General features: G+C 35.4%; 1 pseudogene; it reads right to left on the reverse strand.

Moving 5' to 3' along the window:
- Window positions 1–26,863, reverse strand: part of LOC149575239 (serine carboxypeptidase II-3-like) — a 64,156-nt pseudogene that overhangs the window by 36,648 nt on the left and 645 nt on the right.

The following is a 26,863-nucleotide window of genomic DNA, read 5'->3' on the forward strand; positions in this document are numbered from 1 at the left end:
GTGAAGGAGAGTTAGGCACAAAGTGGGAGAAAGAATAAAGCCTTGTGTGATGATTGACTTTACCCACTACAACCAATCAATCCTTTTTAGGATTGCACACCATTACTAAATTAGGAAGAAACTAATCTTTATTGGCATCTCCATACTGAGTGATTTGGTAGGTTGAAAGGAGATTACAGCTAAGGTTGGGAACATATAGAACTTCTTTGAACTCTCCATTTTCCATCTTAACTTGTCCTTTCCCTTCAACTTCCATTTTTGTATCATCTCCTACAAATATTTGTGGTTCTTGGGACTGCTTCAATGAAGAGAAGTCTCATTTTGAAGAACCCATGTGATATGATGCACTCAAGTCAAGAATCCATTCTCCTGAAGAACTAGAACTTTCCATAAGTGCTTGCCCTTTTCCCTTTAACGTGGGTGGAATTGAATCCTGGGAAGCATTTGGCACATTGATTTTGTTCTTCCTAAGTGGGTTTTCCAACTCATTGATTCTCTTAATCTTGCAATGATGCTCATCATGATTTGGTTTCTTACAATATGCACCAAATAGTTTGTCCTCCTTATCACTATTTCCCTTCATGTTGGAAGAAGAATTTTCTTGCTGTGAGAAGGTAGTTTGTTGTGTTTGTGAAATTGATTTTTTCTTCCACTACTTTTTCTTATTGTTGGTAGAAATTTCACATTGTAGATTTGATTGGTTCTCATTAGTAGCCACCAATTCCTTTGTCTTTGATGACTTGAGAATTCCCATATCTATCAACTTGGATTGTTCCAACATCAACATTTCTGCAAATGCATCAAATGAAGGCTTAGTGAAAGAACTTCCCATGGTCAACCTATGAGTGTTTTAAATCAACACAGAAGATGCATACTCTAAAGGTAGCCTCTTCAAGTTGTGATGAATCAATCAATCATCGTTCATGGGATTAACACAATCTTTAAGTAGTGCTCTCAATTCATTGGCTTCATTGATATAGTCTTGAATTGTGTCAAAATTCTTAGAATCCAAGAGGAGTAGATCATCCTCAATTTTCAATCCCTTTTCCTCATCCACATTACCATACAACCCTTCAAGTTTGTCCCAAGCACCCTTGTCTTCCTCAAAGCTAGAAATGTGGAAGAAGAGATCTCTATGAATACAACTCTAAATAATTCCTAAAGCCTAATTATCTTTGATTTACCAATCAACTAGGGCTATAGCATCAATGGGTTTTGTAGTTGTACCATCAATATATAGATTTATACCTTTTTACATTAATCTACTCCATACAATATCTTTTCATGTAGTATAATTGTGTGAAGTTAGAAGTGGAGTTTTAGGTGAACCCATGATGCAAAAAATTAAAAGAGCACCAAAGAGAGAAAAAGAGACACAAGAACACAAGACACACCCGCCTATTCACTCAATCAAAGAACCCCCCCAAAAATGATGCTTTGGGAACTTTATATGTAGTGCAATTACAATAGGCCACTTGTCAAAATGGACAAAGTGGACTTCTAATTTTGCTATTTACAACTACCTTTTAAAGTTCAAATCTAGCACCAAGCATTGTAGCTTAGAAGTACAATAATTTTGAACAGTAACCAAAGAAATACAATAAAGAAAAGGACCTAATTTTGAAAGTGATAGCTTTTTCCACTCAAGCCCCTAATTTCATTACAGATCTAGAAAGTAAACAAAAATTAAGCATTTTTAGAAAATATGGAACCTAAAAATGTGTCTAGATGAGCCTGTACGAAGTGTTTGAAGTTGCAAAATGTAGGATTAGATAGGTACAGTTGCCAGAAAATGCAATTTCTTACAAATCCATGCACCAAAACTAGGAAAGAATAGTACCACTAAAAAGTTCAAAAAATTCTACCCAAAATAAAAAACAATGCACTTGATTTGGAGTCCAGATAACTAAGATATGACCTCCCAAAGTTAGACTATCAAATCAAAACTGAATTTGGAGAGTGGTTTGGGTAGGAAACTACTAGGTTAAATTTGATGGTCAAACGACCCTTGTGGCAGTGCAAATTGGCTTGCAGATGATGGTCAAATGGTCATCAATTTTAGTGTCATAAAAAATATGATGTCAGTAAAAAAAATTAGTACTACTGGTGTTGTGATAGTGATGTCATCATGACATCAGTAGTAGAGACGAGGCTAATGTGGTGGTAGTGCTAGAAGTGTATGGTGTTGATGTGGCTTAGCTTGTGTGTCACAGACAACATAGCAGGTGAGTTGTCCTTGTTGACTATGCACTTTCTATTGACATGTCAGGGGATTTAAGTTGATGCTGACATGGCAATGAGTTGGCTGTGTTGTGTAGGTCTATGTGTTGCTAAGTGGGTATGAGGACTAGTGTGGCCAAAATGTTAGGATCAATGAAAATCTAGGAATTGGTGGGCTATTTGCCAGGAGTTGATAAAACTTTAGCGGTTATCAAAGATTGAAAATAGGGATGTTGGAGCTGAAAAATAAGGTAAAAGGAGGCTTAATTGCTGATAGTGGGGTCAGTGGAACTTTAGTCCCACATTAACCCTGTTGCTTGTAATAAAGATGTCTAAAAGCAATAAGCTATGAGCAATAACTTGGTTGAAAGGCCACGGTTATCATTGAACACTGGATTGTTTGGTGAAGGCCGAATTTGGTTATTGGAGCTAGATTTTTTAAGTGCCTGCTAAAAATTGGAAATGATGTGTTAAATATATAAGGAATAGTATGCAAGTACAATGAATATTCCTTGCAAGGGCTAGGGTGTCACCACTCAGTTCTTGCAAAAAAAATCTTTATAGGGTTGGTAGGCCCAAAAAAAATTTCAAAAAATTGCTCTGAAAATTGCAAAAAATTTCTAACTGAAATAGTACAGAAATATTTCAGATATGAAAAATAATTTAAACAGATCTAAAAAAATGATCATACCAAATTTGCAAATTGAGCCTTTAGGTGTCAGTTTGCAAAAAAAAATTGCCTCAAATTTGATTATGGCCTAGGGTAGGCAAATTTATAGTCAAATTTCACTAAATTGACATTCTAGACGCAATGGCAAGGTTCACTTTGGCTCTAGACACTCCCAATGACTGTGATACTCTAGATCTGGCTTGAGGTCCTTAGAGAGGTAAGGCAATAAAATGGTCTCCAATGGCTATGTGAAGAGAAATTTGCTCAACTCTGATACCATATAAGAATTTTCCTTAGGAAAAAATCACCCAAGATCAAGGAACTCAAGCACAAGCACATAATGGACCAAAAAAGTATGATCAAAATTAAAATATGATATTCAATTGATGTACAAGTACACTAGGAGTTCTTGAATATAATGGCCTCTAGAATGATGAGGAGTCAACACACTGATGTAGATTATCCTCCATTAAGCATAGGAGTTAGTGCAATGATGAGAGGATAAGCCTACAATGGTGTAGCATGTAAAATTATGTTGTAGACACCATGTGCTAAAATAAGAGTGCGAATAACTATGTTGTCAAAATGACAACTTAGATAATTATGCAAACTCCAGTATTGTAGTCACCATGTGCTAAATTAGAGTTGCTTACTCCAGTTTTGTCAACATGACAACTCATAAGAGTACACAAACACCTACGTGTCAAACTAATAAATAATAAAAGAATGCATTGACCTAAGTAAATGTAAGTAATGTGTAATAAGAAAATACTTATTTACAGAAATAGTTATATTGTGTGTTGCAATGAGCACACAAAATAATTGGAAGTCCCAATTTAATATTTTTAACAACCTCTAATCCAAGTTGCAAGGCAGATGCCTTGGTGCCTTTTTTCCTATGTTAAGAGAGGGAATTTTGGAGTTTTGGAGGTATGAAAGCTCGAGTACACAAATGCAACTAGTGGAAACATAAATCATCTATGTTAAAAATGTGGTTTCATGGCTACCATCATTTTTGGATGAGCGCCCAAAAAAATATCACTTTTCCTTCAACTCTCTTAAATATATTCAAACAACATTTTTTTGAAGACTTAAGAAACAACATGTGATGTTAAAAGGTATATCCTTTCCAGAAATGTAGCCCATTTCCTATTAATGGTATTTAAGATGCCTCCCTCTCTTATATTCTTACCATAATTAATGATAGTAATGGATACTCAGTTCACCAATATCCCCTTCTTATTTATTCACCTTTCATCTTACCTATGCACAATTTTCATTATTATTTATGATGCATTTAGTGGAGTTGTGTTAGCATTACACCATATTAAATTAGATAGATTTTACATAGCATCAAGTGCTACTAGTTAGATGGAGATAAATGCAAGGAATGATTATATCTTGTCTATATAAATGCATATGATTGTATATTGTAATATTTGTAACTCTTTTCTTTAGTATAAGACACTCTTTAGTGAGTTAATCCCTACGAGTTATTATATCTAACACATAAAAGAAATTCTATAATGTGTTGATGTTAGCAATGTGTAAGTTATACTCCATATACATAATGCATCTCATTCATGAGTTTGTGCTTTTATTTCAAATTTTAACCTATTAAAAAGTTCAATAGATAAGATCAACCATGCTGATAATGGATTTATATAATCTAAGATTTTTCAAAGTTTACATATACAAGATGAAGAACACACTGAAGGCAACACAAGCTAGGAAAGAGAAGGTTGGTCAACACCATCTTGGCTTTGGTGGATATATGAAAATTTAGTCACACCTTGTAAGTAGTAGTAAATGAAATTTCACATCAATTTTCTTTTATAAAATTACAAATAAGAAATAAATTAATTATTGATGATATTATTCAAAAAATTTAGGGCACTTACTTTAATCTAGCACCCACAGAAGAGGACAAACAAATTGGCTACAAGCAAGGCTATAAAGTAGTGGTTGCCTGCCATAGCACAAATTCCAATGGCCAAATAGGTATGGAAGATTCTAGTGCAGTGGTTGATACAAAGGTAAATAGGTAAAATGAATATTAATAGTAATTGAGAACTTAATGAAAAATAATCTATTTGATGTTAATTTCAAACAATGATAACAATGCATGTATGACATTTCACTATAGCCTACTACTCTTGTCATAGATCTCACTCATGATGACGAAGGCACGAATCCTACACATAACAAAGACCTCAATGTACAACACAATAATATAGGTACATATTCAATTTCTATTTAAAATTAATCATGCAATTATTAATAAAATTTATCATCTTAAATTATAATTGGTGTAACCTTTATGTGATATTTTTTGATTATGCAGAACATGATGTTAGTGTTGAACATGTTGAGGTTGGGGCTGAACAGAATGTGATAGTACATCATGATGTGGCACTATCAAGTAAAGAAAAATCCCTATTATGTTCTTTAGATTAATGAAATAATTATAACAAAAAAGTGTTTAGAATTAAGCCCATTTATTTCTTATTTCAGGGGTGCATCAGCCTTATCCTCGACAAAAGAAGAGGAAGCCTCATGTCATAAGATCAGAAGCACAAGAGCCATAGGATGTTGAAGAGAGTCAGGATGTTCCTATTAGCCTTGATCTTCAAAAAAAGAAAATTTAAAGAAGAAATGAATGTTAAAAACCTTGTTTGATGATGAATGTTTTGATGGATATTTATGAATGTTGCTTATTGATGATGAATGTTGATGAATTTTATATCATGTTATTGAATATTGTTATGTTATTATAATTATTGGTGTGTTCATGAATTATTGATGAATTTTTATAGGTATTAATGAATTATATGTCATGTTAATAAATATTATGTGAATATAATGATAGATGTGTTCACAAATTATTGATGAATGCTTATATATTAATTAATTGTATGTCATGTTAATGTATGTTATGTGATTATAATGATTCAATGATATAATCTTAAAATGAATGAATGAAATATTTACTTAGTTGTTAATGGAGAACTTAGAGTGATTATGTTGGGGGGGAGGGTGAGGGGGAGAAGTTAAATGAGCCTCCACTTTCACGTAGTTGGCCTAGTTAAGTAGAGAATATGGAAGGATTTTTGAAACCAAGTGAAGCTCAAACTAAGTCTATTAATGGCATTTTAGTTACAACTTATTTTTGTATCATGTCATTATTCACTCTCACATGCATTATTGTCATTATTGTAGATCATGGGGATGCTCAAACTTTGAAGTCTCCAACATGGTACTTAAATTTAGTGGGTGAACATAGTAAGTTCTAGGTGAACACCTTAAAATGGCCTTAACATAAGTACTATGAATTAAAACATGCTACTTTCTCTATAACTTGTATGAAGATTATAATTTATTGTTAATTGCCAATTGTTGCTTTAGTAGAAATGGACAACATGTTGCTTTCTCTATAAGTTGTATGCAGACATGTAGCTACTCTCGCAAGAGATTATGTATCACACTTGTCCACCAAGGAGGAGAAAGTATTTGATTGTCAATATTAAGGTATATTAATCTTTTAAGTTTACTAGCTTTAGGTATCTTACACCATCTTTGTTACTATCAATATGTTATAGCAATAGTTTCTTAAGATGGGTAATGTTGGTATATCACAATAGCAATAGTTTCTTTTTTGTGTTTCTCTTGCATCCTAATGATGGATTATGTAGTGTGATATGAGATGTTGATGCTGAACCCAAAATAAAAAGTATACACTGATATGGATTGTGGAAATCTAATAATGATGAACAATATTTTAGTTAGTTCAGTTTTGAGACTCTAGTTAGTTCAGTGCAAAAATTATCATTAGAATGGATAGTTGTTCATCCTGTATTACCTATTAAAGGTAGCATTAAAAATAATAAATCATCAAAGCATGTCCTTCTCTCAGTTTCAAACTTGTTGTGAACAAAGTTTTAGATTATAGAATAAAATATTTATCATTTCCATTTAAAGAGAAACTTTAAAAAATGTCCAAATGCTTATACTGGAATCAGAGAATCATCTCATGTTTGCAACTATGTGGGATATGGAAAGTAGAATGTAGAAAAAAATGACAACCTCAATCTCAAATCTTTGATTGATCAATTGAACAACTTCTTTAAGCATGGACACATCAACATCTCCATTGGGGAGTGGAACAATCATATTGTCTAACATTATGCATGTTACCATAGATCTTTCTTGACCAATATATGACCAAACCTCCTTTACTTCTGCTAAGGTTCTAGTCTCAACCTTCACCAAGTTTTTACAAAAAGAAAACATGTAAAACTTATTTTCTCTTGAAACCTTATAGATACATCATTCTTAATATCCAATTGCATATTTAATTAGAAAAAAAGGCAACGTCTCTCAACATGTAAAAACTTTAAACAATAATCATAAAGTAAATCAATTAATGAACAGATTTGTGTGAAGAGCAATTAGCAAAAAAATTGATTTCAATATCAATTATTTTATAGAATTTTTCTTACTGCTACATTAATTTATTTTTAAACTTTGACTGCCATCGCTATTTCAATGTTTACTGTCATTGATAGTATAAGAAACCCATCAAAGAATCTCTACAAGTCATCGATAGTTCAACAGATATTTCTGTCCAGAGTATGACAAATCTGTCACAACATATCTCCAGGTAGATAATAGTTTGATGTCTCTTGTCATCAATGATGTAGACTACCTGTCAAACAATTTCTCATAGGGGTTGATAGTTCAATGTTCTAAACTAGTTGTTTTGTGCTGCCATGGGACAATCATGGAAATAATTTTTGACAATTTTTGTCATCGATATATCGACACCCATCTTGACCATCAAACTTTTGACTCTATTTTAGCGATGGTAGGTTACAACATTTTTGAGTCGCAATTTTGAAGAAAAAGCATCAAAAAATAGTTCCAAATTTACTAGTGATAGTCTATTTGGTGGCAAGAATACAAGTGGAATAGGCTTATGTAAATTCTTAAAAGTTTGGATTTTTCATTTGGATGCACCAAATCAGAATTGGAATACGAATAAAATAAGAATAAGTATTTCAATTTTGGCCCAAAAATGAGCATTTACAATTCCACCAAAATAGGTGCAATTGGAATATGCATTTCTATTCTAGTTTTATTTATCTCAGAAAACATAAATTTTTTGATCTGTGAATTCCCCGTCAAATTCTGGCTGAACCAAAAAAAATAGGAATCCTTACCCGCATTTTCTATTCAAGAATAAGTATTCCTATTTCCATATTTATATTCCCATATCCAAAAAGACCCTAGATTAAAACCAACAATAGATATCAACAATATTATATTAGGGGGAAAATAGTATGGAATGAGGAATAATATACGTTAAAAACCTTGGTTCCACCTATATGGATTTTTAGAAAGAGTTTAGCCATCTGGTTGTAGATGGAATGGACCCAATTCAATCATTGCTTCCACACTAAATGATGAGCATCCTGGCCCTAAATATAACAGACAACTTATAACATTCAGTAAGTTAATGGACTCTTACATTGAATAGATCTTGAATGAAACATAAGAAAAATACCTCCATCAAGCCAGAGGAAGAGAGGCTTTCTAGATGGGTCTTTAGTGGCCTCTACAAAATAGTAGAAAAATGCTCTCCCTACTTGTTCATTAACAGTCACATATCCTGCGTACTGAGCAAACACTATTCCCTCTAGTTGGCCAGGCAAAGAAGTTATTTTGTCATTCTCTTGCAATCCATCTTCAGTGTAATGATTGATCTTCCATGACTATTCACTACTTTTGGAAGGATTTGTTCATGCATGTTTTATGACTCACCAAATAGTAGAACAAAATACTGAAATATCTTATTCTCTTTTGAATAAAGTCTTGTGTATGCTAAGATTGCTAGAAAATCATACAATGACTTCAAGGTTCCTTTAATGTCAGGTCTTGACTATGGATAAGATCGATGGTTGATGTGATTTTCTAATGATCACAAGAGGCCTTATGTGTTTATTCATATTCATTTCAAGCCATACTGGATGTGGGAGCTATCTTAAGGTTTTGCAATGAAGTGCTTTTCAGAAATTTTCATAGAATATGCATAAATTCAATAGGATGGGGTTCAGGAATTATATTCTAATTCTAAGGGTAGTGATAACAACAAATAGTATTCTAGTGGACAAATTCCTCAATTTACTCAATTTCGGTTCGCCAAGTTATACTACAACTAAGCGTGAAACAGTGCAATCTTCAAGGGTTATGCCAAAGATTTTCATATCGCCGCATACACCATCATAAAGAACAATGTATACAAATGATAGAAGTTGAGCATATGCATGAAAGGGGTTCAAGCTAACTTTACACAATGAATTGGAATCACTAAAATGTCAAAAGTATGAACCAAAGGAATTCATCAATACACCACCATATTCTCCATTGTAATCACCACACATTGACTATGCTAAACTTAATCTAATTGAAGAAATTTAGGAGACCAAGCAAGAACTAAGATACGTCAAGTATTCACCAAACTCTAATGAAAAATTTATTATCTCAGTAACTCATAGCAACAATCTCATAAAAATCTTCCCTTACTAATGAGAAATGAGACCTTTATATAGGTCCTTGATTACTACGGGTGGCCCGAATGATCACAATAACTGATGGCCAAGATCATGCCACATCAGTGCTAATTAGGGTTAGGGAAATGGAAAGGAATCTATATTAATTCCATAAGGAATCCACTACTGTAGTGGGTAATAAATGCCCTCTGTGCATGCTCATTTAAGAAGGAGTGAGGTGTAATAAATGATCCCTATGCACACCCACTATACATTTAATGCATCTATCCTTGATTGTTTTGCCTGAAAGATAAAAATTGATCTAACACTATTTCCAAATCCTCTATACTGATGCTTGGTGCAGATTCTTGCTTGAATTCTAGAACTGCAATTGCTTTTTCTTCTTTTCCCAAGCTTTCATCCCAATCTGGTAGTAAGTCTTTAGTAGTGTGCATGGTATTTGAGAAGATGGAGAAGTTCTCAAAATCATCTCTTCCATATACATTTAGCTGAAAGAATTCCTCTAACTTGACTTTTGGATTATCAGTTGTCATTTCTTCTTCCCCCAATCTTTATGATAACAAGAATGCAACTACATTTGATATTCCTTGCTTGATGTTATCAACAATATTTTTCCATCGACTGGATTCACTAGTAAAGCTCTCAAACATTTCCTTAGCCATGATCACTACACTGCACCATCGAATAAAATCATAGACATCCCCCTCTCTGATAACTTGACCATTAATCAATTCTTGCTTTGGGGTATCCAACAGATTCTGAATGTTGACAATCACCTCTTCTTGGTAAATATGCTCATCCACCCATGATTCCTCCATGCACTGGATCCTAGAAATTGTAGCCAATGTCCTATTATGCACTTGCACTAACTCTTCTGCATGTTTGAAGGCTACCTCCTAAATTCCTTCGATCCAAATCTTTGCACCCTGAGCAATCTGCTTGATTCTGTCAATATCACCTACCACTTCACTAGAAACATCTATTGGAGAGACAAATGATGGACCTTCCTCCATTACTGGATGAGGCAAGTTATTGATGTACTGACATAAGGCCCAAATTTCTATTTTCTACTTTTCATACCCTTCTTCTACTTTCTTCAGCCTATCCTTCAAAGCTTGTGTGGAGTCATCAAAATTCTTCCAATATTTCCTCTCGAGAGGCTCGACCAATATTTACTTCTGTAACATGATATTCATCTGGAGCAATCTAGTTTTTCCCTTTGTCAACTGTGGGAGTCACAATCTGCAAGATTCTAGATCTTGATTCTTCTCTAATGAATTTAGTATATCATTTTGCTTTCTGTTGTTCTTCTGATCAGTTTGATCGGTCAAAAATTTCCTATAATTCAATTGCTGAATCGACCTCCCTTTTTTGACGCAATTGAATTCATTGCCTCAACCATTCTGAAGTGGGTATATTTTGGTCCCCCGAAATTACCAATTGTTCTTTCCTTCGGACTACTCGAATGTCAATCTCCTCTTCACCTCCTGGACTATCCATTGTAACCTCAAGAACTATGGCTTTAGCACTTGGAAGATGTATTGCTACAACTGGAGTTTCTTCCTCTAGTGGACCATCTCCATCATTAATCATTTCTCGCTCTAAGATCGTAGCAAGACTTTTCTCTGTAGCCATATCTTGATCTTTGCCTCTTTCTTGCATGGATTTTTCATAATCATTTATACTCAACCTATCATGAATTGGCCTATCCAAATTCTCTTCTTGCTCAAATCTCCTTACACTTGTCCCTACATCCTTCCTTTCAAAACTTTCTATTTATTGGACACTTGGAGTTCAACTCAGAGAAGAGGGAGCATCTCCATGTTTCTGCTTCTTATTTTGATATTCTTGGATAACTTCCTCAATCCTAAGACACTTTTCTCGAGGTACCTCCTTCCCTTTCTTGGTTCCTATAGCTTCAAATGGAGTTTCTCTTTCTTCAATAGTCCCTTCAGATATTTGTATTGATCTTTCATCCCTAAGTGGTCTATGGCCAAGAAACCTATATGTCAATCCATTAGCTGGTGCAACTAATTTTTCAAGCTTACGCTCGATACACCACTTTGTAAAATCTAAGACTGGTTTTGAAAGAGCTTTGAGATCTATAATTTCTTTCTTCTTCCAATCAAATTTTTGAGATATGATCTTGGGATTGAATCCCTTTTGCATCATGTTTGGGTCCTCCTCCATTTGATCAAGAACCTTGAATATGTTGCATGCTCTAATGATGTTCAATGGTAGTCTTGAATGCAATATTTTTCTAATCTCATTCTTGTCTACTGCATTTTCCCAAAGTCTTCAAGGTGAACCTTGTGTTGGTACTTTGATCCTCCTGCTAATGAGATCTTGTTGTAAGGATCAAAATCATTCATCTTTGGATAAAGCGAAAGGCAAAAGAAGTGGAGCTCATCTGATGATTTCTCTGTGGCTTTTAGACATGGGCATACCTCAGTTTTCCCTTCTCCTATGGAAATTAGAAATTGCAATCCCAACTTCTTCTTCCCTTTCTAAATCTTGTCATAGGCAGTAAGTTGTCGAGTAAGCTCTAACAAGACCATCTTATTCATTGGATACCTGAGGAGTTTGTATGGCTCTGGGGAGAATCCTTGAACTCAGATGTATGAAAAGGTAGGAAATTGAATGAACCAGGTGCCATATTCCTCAATCAACTTCATTGCACCCATTGACATTCTTATATGTGAACTCTTTTGTAATGTTCTTACTATGCGCATGGAAAATATATCATTAACCCTCATGCAATCATCCTTTGAATACAAATGCAATTGTGGGTAACATTCATGGACTTTGAGGTGTTGGCTTTTTCTTCCAATTGGTCCTTTGCATCATAGTCCATCATAATTTGTCCTCTGTGCTAGCATGTAGATGACATAGGAGCTCATGTAAAATCTCCTTGTATGCTCTAGATTCATCAACGACTCATTTAGGTTATCACTTATTAGCCCAGCCCAATCTATTATGTTGCCTTCCTCCATTACTTGCAAAACAAAATACCACATCAAAGATTCAAACCTATAAGAATAAGGCATGCCAAACATGTGACTCAACATCATGACCATATCACTATATTCCTTCTACAAGTCGAGCCATACTATTTCTTTAGGAATCTTGGAATGATGTGGTCTATTCTTTTTCAACCATCTTTTGTTGATTATTTCTTTGCAAAAATTGATTCTAGATGTATAGATTCTTAGTGCTTGCTCTTGTGTTTTTGTGACCATCCTTGGATTTGAAGGACTTCCAAATGCTTTAGAAATGGATGCCGGAGAAAAATCTGCTAGAATATTTTGTTCAAAATCTCAGATGGTTCTGTCTCTAGGACTGTAGTGCTTGGTACATTCCACGATTAACTTTGGATGCTGAAAAGGAGGGAAACTAGCTGCAACAAAAATTTCACTTCTCACAATTTTTGTAGCCAGGTGTGTTGGGTGATAGTCATTATATCCGAGCATTCTCCAATTAAAATCTTTCAAATCAAGGCCCCCAAGACTTGTATCTCCAATTTCTGCCCACTTCGACACAATTCTGGATTCAAGATAGAATCCTTCTCTTTCATTCTTTATCAATTGTCCTTGTGTTTCTCCTATTCCCCTGGGCTCTACCATTTTCCTTTATTTAGGTTTTGTGCAAGCATTGCATCCTTCCATTGTTGTCCATGGTTGAGAAGAGAGCTATGATCATAGAAGGAAGGGACAATGGAGAGATCCAAAAGGTCTACTCTTCTTATGTGTTTTATAGGATCGATTCCCATCTGCATCAAACATTTCTTCAAGTGGGTGTGATCTTGCTTTTGTGGCAACCTTTTGCATTTTTTCTGTCAATTGTGCCCAAGCCATTATTTCTATTGCATAGAAACCTTCTTCAACTAATTTTTCTTTTGAATTTATGTTAGCCCTAACCACTCAACCAAAGGTGATATCTAGTCCCTTTTTAATTTCCTCTATAGATGTGTTCCTATCCATATCTATGCTTGGATTGGAGATAAAATTTACAATCCCTAAATTTGCGCTCAAAATTTGCTAGAGCGGGCTTTTAGTGGAATGAAGGATTTTATCCTTTTTGAAATATTTCCATGACTCCTTCAAGCTTGCGCTCCAAACTTTATAGAAAGCAAAATTTTCAAGGAATGAAGGATTTTATCCTTTCCCTAACTCCTTCAGACTTGATCTCCTAAATTTTTGGGATCGAGCTTTTCCAGAATGGAGGATTTTGTTCTTTGCATAATATTTCCTTCCAAAATTGTGCTTCATGCTGTAAGGAAAGTGAGGATTTTCAATGATGAAGGATTCTATTCTCTATCTTCACTAATATGCACTCTATAGAATATGCAAACAACTGGCAAATTTTTTTTAAAATAGAAAGGGGATCCTAGACTTGGGCGATGGTGACTGGTGGTCACAACATCTGGCGACTGCACGGGGGAAATGTTACAAAAATTTCAAAGATAAGACTTAATCTGAACTCAGAATCTCTGGTTTCTCAATCTTATGTCATCACTAAGAGAGAAAACAAGCTCAAAAGGGGAGAATAATCATATATCAAGGATCAAAAACACATTTACTCTGTGACAACCTAAGTGTGTGCAATTATATTAATTCTAGCTCAACAAGACCATTTAGAAATCCTAGAATTAATCATGACAATTTATTGGTTCCTCTTGACTTCAAAAGCATCCTAGACATTCTCCCACTACTAGTCAAGTGTCCATAGCCCCGATGGAGTTGTCGCTATAAAACCAATGGAGATTGCTCCACTTCCAGTGAATTATTCTTTAGAAAACCTATGGAGATTTCCACGTACCCCCAGAGCCAATCTTATGATTTCATCATTTTTTTTTACTCCTTTTGAATTGGTATTTCACTTCTCTCTTTTCACTTGGCTTGTAAGCAATGAAGCTTACCATGGGTTTAGGAGTTACAGTGGCACTGAAGCAAGATTTTGAAATTTTCACAAGTAATGACCTTTCCTAAAGACACATAAATGGACTTAGAGAAATAGTTAAGAGTGTGAAATATGTGGCAACATCGGAGTTCACATATCAAGACACAATGTATGATTAACCTTCCGAGTCAAGTATGTTTTCTAACCCACTAAAAATATATAAAGGATAGACAAGATTATAATGCTCTTCATAACAATTATCCAAGAAATGAAATAAATAAAACCTGGTGAAATCTTTAGATGAAGTAACCAAATCATGACACCACTCCACTTGAAAAAAGAGATCCTCACAGCTATGAGTCACCTAGAAAAAGCCAAAATCGAAGCCAAACCCAAAAGAAGAGAGAAAACCAAACCACCCAAGGAAGACAACCCAGGGTTAAAGAAAACAAAACAAACAAGGGAACGAAACCTAAACTACGTAAAGCCAAAACTCCTAACTAGGAGAGGGGAGACAAACCAAAACACCACCTAACTAAAAAAATAAAAAACCAACACAAAAACACACCTCAAAAGAAAAACTAAACTAACTATGTACAGCTTAGGCTTCACAAAGAAAACCTAAGGGCAAAAATAATCCTTGAGGAATTGCCATTGACGGGCAACTAAACTTCCTTTCCTATTAGAGTCTTAAGCTCGTATGCATTATCTCCCAAAATTTCAAAAATTTGATAAGGACCTTTCCACAGATTATCAAACTTTTCACATCCACCATTATTTTCATGTGCCTTATCCCAGCGGAGTACCAGATCTAAAATTTGAAATTCCTTAACGTTTTCCATTTTATCAAATGATCTCTTAACAACTCCTTGATGTTTAGAAAACTTTTCCAATGCTTTGTCTCTCTTTTCTTCCAAGTGCAATAATTGAGTCAAACATGTTTGCACTCTATCTTCTCCTTCAATAAAATCTTGTATGAATCGTAGTGTTGGAATCCTCAATTGGATAAGAAAAACTAGATCTTGTCCATGGACCAAATGATATGTAGATGTCCCCAAAGAACTCTTTATTCTAACCCTATCTACCCAAAGTGTGAATCTCAACTGTGTATGCCAATCTCTAGGATTATTGTCTAATAACTTCTTTATTGCACTCAATAGTTTTTTGTTTGTTGATTCTGCCAATCCATTCCCTTACAAATAGTGGTTTTATGAAAATTTTAGTGTGATCCCATAGTCAAATGCCCAGTTTGAGAACTTCAAGGATCTAAATGTTGGCCCATTATCACCTACAAATGCATGGGGACATCCAAACCTAGTAATGATATTTTCTTCAAGAAATTTGATAACAACCTCTATTGTGTAATTTTTTAGTGATTAAGCCTCAGTCCATCTGGTGCAATAGTCTATAGCAATCAGGATATACTGGTGGTGTCCTAATGATGGTGGATTGATGGGACCAATGAAATCCAACCCCCATTTTGTGAATGGTTTTACTTCAATAACAGGTTGTAATGGCATAGTAGGATTTCTTTCACATGTCGCAGCTATCTGACATGTGTGACAAGTATTCATGTGTTTATAAGTGTCTTTAAACAAGGTTGGCCAATAATACCCTGCTCTTGATATTTGATGAGCCATAGCCAAACCACTTCCATGACTGGTTCCATATTTACTATGAAAATGCTCAATGATGTGTCCGGCCTCTTCCTTTCCAACACATCTTAAGTAAACCCCATCATGATTCTTTCTATATAGCACAAATCCTTGAAGCGTAGAATTTTGACTCTTCATTCTTAATGAGCGCTTTTGAATAGAGTTCAAGTGTGATGGAGACTTATGGTTTAGCAAATAATGAACAATATCATCATACCATTCATCTGGGGATACTTCTTCTAACACATATACTTGTTGTACTAACCCAGGACCAGTTGTGGACATGGTTTGGGCTAGAGCTTGTCCTCATACCAACTTCATTGGTTGTATCTCAATGTCATATTCTTGAATAATTGCCATCCACTTTCCTCTTCTTTCTCGCAATTCATTCTGCATTAGCAAAGTCTTTATTGCTGCATCAGGAACTATTGCATAAACCTTGCTTCTTAGGATGTAATGTCAAAATTTCTTTATTGCTTTCACCAAAGCATAAGCTTGTTTTTCAACATTTAGATATCTCAATTATGCATCTTTCAAGGGTGAACTCATGAATGCAATAGGATGTTCATCCTAGTCATCTTCCTTTTGGGTGAGGATAGCTATGCAAGTGTGTTCTAAGGTAGAAGAATATATATAAAAAGGCTTGGTGTAGTCAGGACTCAACAAAATAGGAGCATCCATGATTGCTTGCTTGATTTCTTCAAATGTCTTTCTTGTTGTAGGTGTCCAAATCTATCCTTGTTCCTTTATTTTACATGTCATTTAATGGCCTTACTATCTTTGCAAATCCAGTTATGAACTTCCTTACAAAGTTAATTCTCCCAAAGAATGATTTTAATTCTTTCTGATTAGTTGGCAATCCTATCTTTGATATTGCCTCGATGCGCTCAGGATCAGTTAAGATTCCTCATTCTAATATTACATGTCCTAAAAATTTCCCTTCAATGAAAAAAAACATGCATTTCTTTGGATTCAAGAAAATCCCATATCTTCTACATCTTTGGAAGATTCTCCTCAAATCATTGATGTGATCTTCTCTATTTCGAGAGAATACTATGAGATCATCCATGTATATGATGATGCACTTCTTTACCAAGTCCCTAAAAGCATAATCCATGGCCCTTTGGAAAGTAGCTCCTACATTGATCAAACCAAAAGGCATTCTTCTATAAGAAAACATACCCCATTTAGTTGTGAATGTAATTTTTAGTCTATCTTCTTCTTCTACCATCACTTGGTTATATCCAAAATAACCATCTAAAAATGACATTATTTGAGAACCATTAACAACTTGTATCACTTCATCTAATGATGGCATTGGATAATTATCCTTCTCTAAAGCTCTGTTGAGATTTCTAAAATCCATGCACAACCTTATATCTCCATTCTTCTTTATAATAGGTACAAGGTTGGCAACCCATCTTGAGTGTTGAACTGGGAATATAATCCTTGCTGACAATAACTTCTTCACTTCTTGATGTATTAGTGGTTCTAACAATGGATTTATTGGTCTCTGCCTTTGTCTAAATGGTTTATTGTTTGGATTTAATGAAATAGTATGTGTAATGAGAGATGTATCATATGTCTTTAGATCTTCATATCCCCAAGCAATCACATCAAGGAATTCCTTCATAAGCTTCAATATTTCCTCCTTTTCTGTGGGGGTGCAAACTTTCCCAATAAATACATTCTTGACATTTTCTCTCGTTCCCAAGTTCACCTTTTCACATTCCCCTCCTTCAGTACTTTGGTATTTGAGGGGACTCAGTCTGTCTGCATCAAAAATTCTCTCTAGCTCAATCATTCCGTTTGGAATGGTATTTTTCCTTAAATTCATAATCTCATCAATTTCAAATTGAGCTTGTTGTTGTTCTCCTTCATCTATGACTTGTGCGTCAAATACCCTCGAGCTTGTCAGAAAATCAAGAATATGCTTGTCATCTTCAACCACTTGAAAATTTGTGATATTGTGAGGAATTGATGGTACTGAAGTTAGCTCAACTGTAAATTTCTTCACACAATCCATGGCTAATGGTTCTAATGAACTTGCAGATTGAGCCAAAGAATTTGCTACTGGATTGCTTGTTTGACTTATCCTTTTAATATTGAAAGCATCAAAGCTTTCGATTAGGTCCCAAACTCTATTGTGATACTGACCCAATCTTTTATCATGGTAGGTATATTTCTTGCGTACCTGTCCAATGACTATGTTTGAATCTCCACGTACATGTTGGATTTTGGCATCCTTTTGGATACTGAGGAGAAATCCAATGACCAATGATTCATACTCAGCCACATTATTAGTACAAGGTAACTACAACCTGTGTGCTTCCAAATATGTTTCTCCAGTTGGGCTGATGAGTTCGACACCAACTCCACTACCTTTCTTTGATTTGGATCCATCAAAGGATAGAGTCCATAATTGATCATTTTCATATTCCATGGGTAATTTTATCTTTGAATCTTTAGATTCTTTTTGATGTTCTTCTTGTCCTATTTCACCTTCTTGAATTCTTTCCTACTGTGGGTCTAAAATTTTCATATAGGATGAGTTCATTTTGGCCACATTTTCTGCTATCCATGCTTGTGGAACCATTTTGGAAACTTGTGCAATTGCTTCTTTGCACATGGTGCATGATATCTCAGAATGAAAAGCATCATGTCTTCTACACCAGTTGGGTAACAATAGATGTTGAATGAATGCATCTTTTCCTAGTTCAACTTCCTACTTAATGCTTTTTAGGACAAAATTCCTAAAATTCTCAAACATTCATTCATTGAGTGATGGTTCCAAATCATCCATAACTGGTACCTTAGTGAAAGTTGGAGTCACATTAGGACATCCCCCTTGATTGTAACCTTGCAACATTAAAACCTCTCCATTTTTGGGAATATATGATGCCAAAGTGGTTTCCATAAACAAGATCTCATTATGTTCACCATACTCAGTGATCAACAACCAAAGCCTTGGAGTGCTCTCTATCCTTATCTGATTGGGAATTCCCTTCCATGGGAGCGACATGTGTGAAAAGTCCATTGCAATATAACCATTCAATTTCCTTGCCCGATCTCTACTAAGAAGCATGCCATACCCTTTAGGAATATCCACAACAGATATGTCAATACAACATTGAACACGTAGATCAGAGGTTGATTGCATGTGAATATTATTCAACTCTCCCACGACTGGGACTTCAGTTTTATCCAATTGTGTAACCTTCCTATCAGTTTGAAGTGGAATCAATCTCAAATCTCTAAATATGTCCAAAGGCATTACATTACTTGATGTTCCAGACTCAATTAAACAATTATGTAACATTTTTCCAAAAATTCTAATGGATACTAGAAAAGGTGCAAGTTCCTCCTTCCCTTGATAAAAAACCACTGGCTTTTGTCCTTTTGAATCAAATGTCTCATTGTTATGTATAGAATTTCTCCCATTCTCAGTTGTCATGGAACATTCCACTATAGGAGAATTATATTTGATCATTTCTAGTGATGGATCTTTCGAAGATACTTGTCCATTTGATGTAACCTTCTGATCATCCTGAGAGTTTTGCACCATTCCAATGAAACTTGAAGGATTCTGAGCAAGCTTAGATGCATATAGTGATACATCATCTGCAACATTGGTATTTTGTGCAAAATTGTATTGTTGGACATTGGATACCCCTCTTGGAAGATGTGATACATTTTGAGAAACAATCTTTGTGGGGTCATCATTGAAACTTTCCAATAATGTATCTCTAATTTCTAAAATCTTCATCAATTCATATAGTGGAAGACTCACTTTAATTTTCTTGAATTCCTCTAGTACATAAAAACTCAACCTCTTCAATTTCTCTCTAGAAGGACTTCCTTTCTATTTTTGTCCTAGATTTTCACATTGCCTTTGTTCTCCTTGTTGAGTAGAGGATTGAAGATTTTTCTTTTCTTTATCACTTTGTGAAGAATTTTTCATGGGAGATTGGACTCTATCTCCTTGAGAGCTCATGAGTTGTCGATATTTAGGGGATTCTCTGAGAGGCTCAGGATTATTGTTGGCATTTGGATGCGGGGGAGTTGAAAAGTTATTTGGAGGAACTAATGATGTTAATGGCTCATGGTTCCTATAATTCCTTTGATATGTCTTTATTGGTGTATTACCTTATGTTTGTTGAAAGACTTGCACTTCACTTTTCCCTTCCACATAGACACTATTATATAGAGTAGGATATAAAAATCCATCCTTATATAGTGATTCATTTGGGGATACTGGTGGAGGTTGATTTTCTAGTGGGACTTGATAATGTGGCATCTCTATAGGACCATTTGCTGAAGCTGGTGGGAATTTTTGATTAGCTTGTATTGGCATGTAATCCTTAGAATTAGGAGGAGAAAACTTAAAATCATCAAAAGCCAATGCTTGGTCATATCTTGGTGAGGGTACCATCTCATATCCCATAGGAGGAGGATTCTCAGATGTGGTAGTGTTCCTGACTTCTCCCTTGAAAATATCTACTGCTCTTTGAAATTTGTGACACTATAATTCAGAATGTTGACTAGTCTCATGTAATCTACACCATCCTAATAGTGCAGCTTCTACTAAGAAAACTTTATTAGCTGGGTGATTCTCAGATGGAGGATTATCCAATCGTGATGGTACACCCCCATTATTTGGATTAGTGTTCCATGATCTTCTTTGATGACCTTGGTTATTATTAGGATATCCTTGATTACCTTCATTGAATCCTTGATTGTGTCCTTGATTACCATCGTGATGTGGAGGGGGATTCCCTTGATAACCTTGGTTGCTACCTTGATATGACTAATAATTCCTTTGTGCATTTTGCAACTGATTATTTTGATTTCTAAGGTAAGTCACCTTAGTGGACAACTTTTTCATTTGTTCAATCAAATCTCTCATCTCATCTTTTTCCTCTTGGGTCCTTGTAGAATTTGTCATTTTCTTGAGAAAATTGGCTATGTGGGCATTGCCAGTGACATAGGTGCTCCAGGGTGCAACACCAACTGGCTTGGAGGAACAGGAACTAGATTCATAGTCAGAGCATAATTCAAAGCTCCTTGACTTAATACATTTGCATTTCCAAAATAGCTAGGTGCTCCATTCATAGTTGCCAATGATTGTAAACTAACTTTCTCCGCCTCAACATATGCTTCGATCAAACTTGCAGTAGCCAGATGAGTTTTTTGAACAAACATAGATGTGAAACAGTCTAAGGCTGCATAGTAGATAGGTCATGTTGCATCATCTCCTATGCGATATGGATCACACAATCTTGAATAAGCCCTTTGAAATTGATTATTAAAAGCACCAATTGATTCACATTCTTGTCTCCTTATCTCGATAAACTGCCTATACAATTCTATAGGGGTGATAGACAATCTGAACTTCCTGAGGAATGCATCCTTCAATTGTTGCCAAGTTTGTATTGAATTTAAAGGTAGGTTGATATACTAGTAAAATGGTTCCTCACCTAATGAATAAGGGAATAGTCTACATGCAACATCCTCATCTTGCAAATTTCTATTCTTGATTTTAGTGTGTTCATCAAAAGTGCAGTTCAAATCATTCACAAATAATTTTGAAAAAAAGTGTTCAGGATTCTTTGGCATATTATTGTATGCTGCAAATGTTGCAAGGGGTGATGCATTCTGCGGATGCGATTGTTGGGCCATTGCTAGAGCTTGTTGTTGGATAGTTGCAGGTGAAACAACTTGTATAGGTGTTTGCACAAATAACTGTTGAATTTGTGTAGCTCTTGGTGGAACTCCTCCTTGGATTGATCCTTGTGCTTGATGTTGAGGTGATGGAGTTTGGAATATCCTTGTGAGATTAGCTACACTTGGTGAATTCTGGCTCATAGACGCTTCTTTATTTCTTCACCTAGGCTTTGGATAAACACTCAACTCTTATAATTCGTGTGCTCCTAGGGTGAATCTCAAGGACCTTCGATGTATCTCAAATGAGGATGAATTAATGTTCTCCAGTATGTGAAACAACTATGAAATCTTTTAGTCAAGCCCTCCTTCTAGTGCCAATTTCTATTGATGCATGTTTTATGACTCACCAAATAGTAGAAAAAAATAAAGAAATATCTTATTCTCTCTTGAATAAAGTCTTGTGTATGCTAAGATTGCTAGAAGATCATACAATGACTTCAAGGTTCCTTTAATGTCAGGTCTTGACTATGGATAAGATTGGTGGTTGATGTTATTTTTTGATGATCACAAGGGACCTTACATGTTTATTCATATTCATTTCAAGCCATACTAGATGTGGGAGCTATTTTAAGCTTTTTCAATGAAGTGCTTTTTGAAAATTTTCGCAGAATATGCAGAAATTCAATAGGATGGGGTTAAGGAATTCTATTCTAATTCTAAGGGTAGTGATAACAAAAAAGAGTATTCTAGTGGACAAATTCCTTAATTTAATGAATTCTGCTTCGCCAAGTTATACTACAACTAAGCATGAACTAGTGCAATCTTCAAGGGTTATGCCAAAGATTTTCATATCACCGCATACACCATCATAAAGAAAAATGTATACAAATGATAGAAGTTGACCATATGCATGAAAGGGGTTCGGGCTAAATTTACACAATGAATTAGAATCACTAAAATGTCAAAAGTATGAACCAAAGGAGTTCATCAATACACCATCATATTCTCCATTATAATCACCACACATTGACTATGCTAAACTTGATCTAAATGAAGAAATTTAGGAAAGCAAGAAAGAACTAAGATACGTCAAGTATTCACCAAACTCCAATGAAAACTTTATTATCTTTGTAACTCATAGCAACAATCTCATAAAAATCACCCCTTACAAATGAGAAATGAGGCCTTTATATAGGACCTCGATTACTATGGGTGGCTCGAATGATCACAATAACCAATGGCCAAGATCATGCCACATCAGCCCTAATTAGCGTTAGGGAAATTGAAAGGAATCTACATTAATTCCATAAGCAATCCACTACTATAGTGGGTAATAAATGCCCTTTATGAATTCTCATTTAAGAAGGAGTGGGGTGTAATAAATGATCCCTATGCATACCCACTATGCATTTAATGCATCTATCCTTGATTTTTTCGCCTGAAAGATCGAAATCAATCTAACATTGTTTCCAACTCCTCTGTACTAATGCTTGGTGCAAATTCTTGCTTGAATTCTAGAACTGCAATTGCTCTTTCTTCTTTTCCCAAGATTTCATCCCAATCTGGTAGTAAGTCTTAAGTCGTGTGCATGGTATTTGAGAAGATGGAGAAGTTCTCAAAATCGTCTCCTACATATACATTTAGCTGAAAGAATTCCTCTAACTTCACTTTCAGATTATTAGTTGTCATTTCTTCTTCCCGCAATCTTTGTGATAACAAGGATTCAACTCTATTTGATATTCCTTGCTTGATATTATCAACAATCTTTTTCCATCGACTGGATCCCCTGGTAAAGCTCTCAAACATTTCCTTAGCCATGATCATTGAACTATACCATCGAATAAAATCATAGACATCCCCCTCGCTGATAACTCAACCGTTAATCAATTCTTGCTTTGGTGTATCCATCAGATTCTAAATGTTGGCAATCACCTCTTCTTGGTAAATATGCTCATCCACCCATGATTCCTCCATGCACTGGATCCTAGACATTGCAGCCAATATCCTATTATGCACTTGCACTAACTCTTCTACATGTTTGAAGGCTACCTCTTGAATTCCTTCAATCCAAATCTTTGCACCCTAAGCAATCTGCTTGATTCTATCAATATCACCTACCACTTCATTGGAAACACCTATTGGAGGGACAAATGATGGACCTTCCTCTCTTACTAGATGAGGCAAGTTATTGATGTATTGAAATAAGGACCAAATTTCTCTTTTCTACTTTTCATACCCTTTTTCTACTTGCCTCAGCCTATCCTTCAAAGCCTATGTGGAGTCATCAAATTCTTCCAATATTTTCTCTCGGGAGGCCTAACCAAGATTTACTTCTATAACATGATATTCATCTAGAGCAATCTAATTTTTCCCTTTGTCAACTGTGGGAGTTGCAATCTACAAGATTCTGGATCCTGATTCTCCTCTGATGAATTTAGTATATCTTTTTTCTTTCCCTTGTTCTTTTGATTGGTTTGATCGGTCAAAAATTTCTTGTAATTCAATTGCTAGATCAACCTCCCTTTGTTGACGCAATTGAATTCATTGCCTCAACCATTCTGGAATGGGTATATTTTGGTCCCCCAAAATTACCAATTGTTCTTTCCTTTGACCTACTCAAATTTCAATCTCCTCTTCACCTCCTTGACTATCCATTGTAACCTGAGGAACTACGGCTTTAGCACTTGGAAGATGTATTACTACTACTAGATTTTCTTCCTCTAGTGGACCATCTCCATAATTAATCATTTCTCGCTCTAAAATCATAGTGAGACTTTCCTTTGTAGCCATATCTTGATCTCTCCCTCTTTCTCCCATGGATCTTTCATAAGCATTTATATACAACCTATCATGAATTGGCCTATCCAAATTCTCTTCTTGCTCAAATCTCCTTATACTTGTCCCTACATCCTGCCTTTCAAAAGTTTCTATCTTTTGGACACTTGGACTTTGACTCGGAGAAGAGGGAGCATCTCCATGTTTCTGTTTCTTATTTTGAGATTCCTGGATAACTTCCTCAATCCTAGGACACTTTTCTCAAGGTACCTCCTTCCCTTTCTTGGTTCCTACATCTTCGAACGGAGTTCCCCTTTCTTCAATAGTCCCTTCAGATATTTGTCTTGATCTTTCATCCCTAAGTGGCCTATGGCCAAGCAACCTATATGTGAATCCATTAGTTGGTGCAACTAATTTTTCCAATTTAAGCTCGATCCACCACTTTGTAAAATCTAAGACTAGTTTTGAAAGAGCTCCAAGATTTGTAATTTCTTTCTTCTTCCAATCAAATGGTTGAGCTATCATTTTGGGATTCAATCCCTTTCGCATCATGTTTGGGTCCTCCTCCATTTGATCAGTAACCTTGAATATGTTGCATGCTCTAATGGTGTTCAATGGTAGTCTTGAATGCAATCTTTTCCTAATCTCATTCTCTTCTACTGCATTTGCCCAAAAGTCTTCAAGGTGGACCTTGTGTTGGTACTTTTATCCTCCTACTGATTAGATCTTGTTCTAAGGATCAAAATCATTCCTCTTTGGATAAAGCGAAAGCCGAAAGAAGTGAAGCTCATGTGCTGATTTCTCTGTAGCTTTTACACATGGGCATACCTCAATTTTCCCTTCTCCTATGGAAATTTGAAATTGCAATCATAACTTCTTCTTCCCTTTCTGAATCTTTTCATAGGTAGTAAGTTGTCAAGTAATCTCTAACAAGACCATCTTATCCATTGGATACATGAGGAGTTTGTATGGCTCTGTGGAGAATCCTTGAACTCGGATGTATGAAAAGGTAAGAAACTGAATGATCTAGGTGCCATATTCCTCAATCAACTTCATTGCACCCATTGACATTCTTATATGTGGCCTCTTTTGTAATGTTCTTACTATGCATATGGAAAATATATCATTAACCCTCATGTAATCATCCTTTCAATACAAATGCAACTGTGAATAACATTCATAGACTTTGAGGTGTTGGCTTCTACTTCCAATTGGTCCTTTGCATCCTAGTCCATCATAATTTTTCCTCTGTGCTAGCATGTGGATGACATAGGAGCTCATGTAAAATCTCCTTGTATGCTCTAGATTCATCAACTGCTCATTTAGGTTATCACTTATGAGACCGGCCCAATCTATTCTGTCGCCTTCCTCGATTACCTACTCAAGAAAATACCACATCCAAGTTTCAAACCTATAAGAATAAGGCATGCCAAATATGCGACTCAACATCATGACCATATCACTATATTCACTCTGCAAGTTGAATCATACTATTTCTTTAGGAATCTTGGAATGATGCGGTCTATTCTTTTTCAACCATCTTTTGTTGATTATTTCTTCAAAAAAATTGATTCCAGATGTATAGATACTCAGTGCTTGCTCTTGTGTTTTTGTGACCATCCTTGGATTTGAAGGAATTCCAAATGCTTTAGAAATGGATGCCGAAGAAAAATCTGCAAGAATATTTCATTCAAAATCTCGGATGGTTTTGTCTCTAGGACTATAGTGCTTGGTACATTCCACAATTAACTCTGGATGCTAAGAAGAATGAGGGAAACTAGCTGGAGCAAAAATTCCACTTCTCACAATTTTTGTAGCCAGGTGTGTTGGGTGATAGTCGTTATATCCAAGAATTCTCGTGTTAAAATCTTTCAAATCAAGGCCGCCAAGATTTGTATCTCCAATTTTTGCCCACTTTGACACAATTTTGGATTCAGGATAGAATCCTCTCCTTTCATTCTTTATCAATTGTCCTCGCTTTTCTCCTGTTCCTTAGGCTCTATCATTTTCCTTTCCTTAGGTTTTCTACAAGCATTGCATTCTCCCATTGTTGTGCATGGTTGAGAAGAGAGCTATGATCATAGAATGAAGGGATAGTGCAGAGATTCAAAAGGTCTGCTCTTCTTATGTGTTTTATAGGATTGATTCCCATCTGCATCAAACATTTCTTCAAGTGGGTGCAATTTTACTTTTGTTGCGACCTTTTGCATTTTGTCTTTCAATTGTCTGAGCATCGAGCAATCTTGATCTAGTCGTTACTATATATCAGATCTTGCATTCAGCTTTTCCCACTTCTTCTTGATATCTACGTTATTGAAGTAACATGCGGCATGTGCCCAAGCCATTATTTCTATTGCATAGAAACCTACTTCGACTAATTTTTCTTTTGAATTTATGTTAGCCCTAACCAC

This window comes from Cupressus sempervirens, chromosome 2, assembly GCF_028749045.1.
Source record: "Cupressus sempervirens isolate cs-2001-9-10 chromosome 2, ASM2874904v1, whole genome shotgun sequence".
Classification (NCBI taxonomy): Eukaryota; Viridiplantae; Streptophyta; class Pinopsida; order Cupressales; family Cupressaceae; genus Cupressus; species Cupressus sempervirens.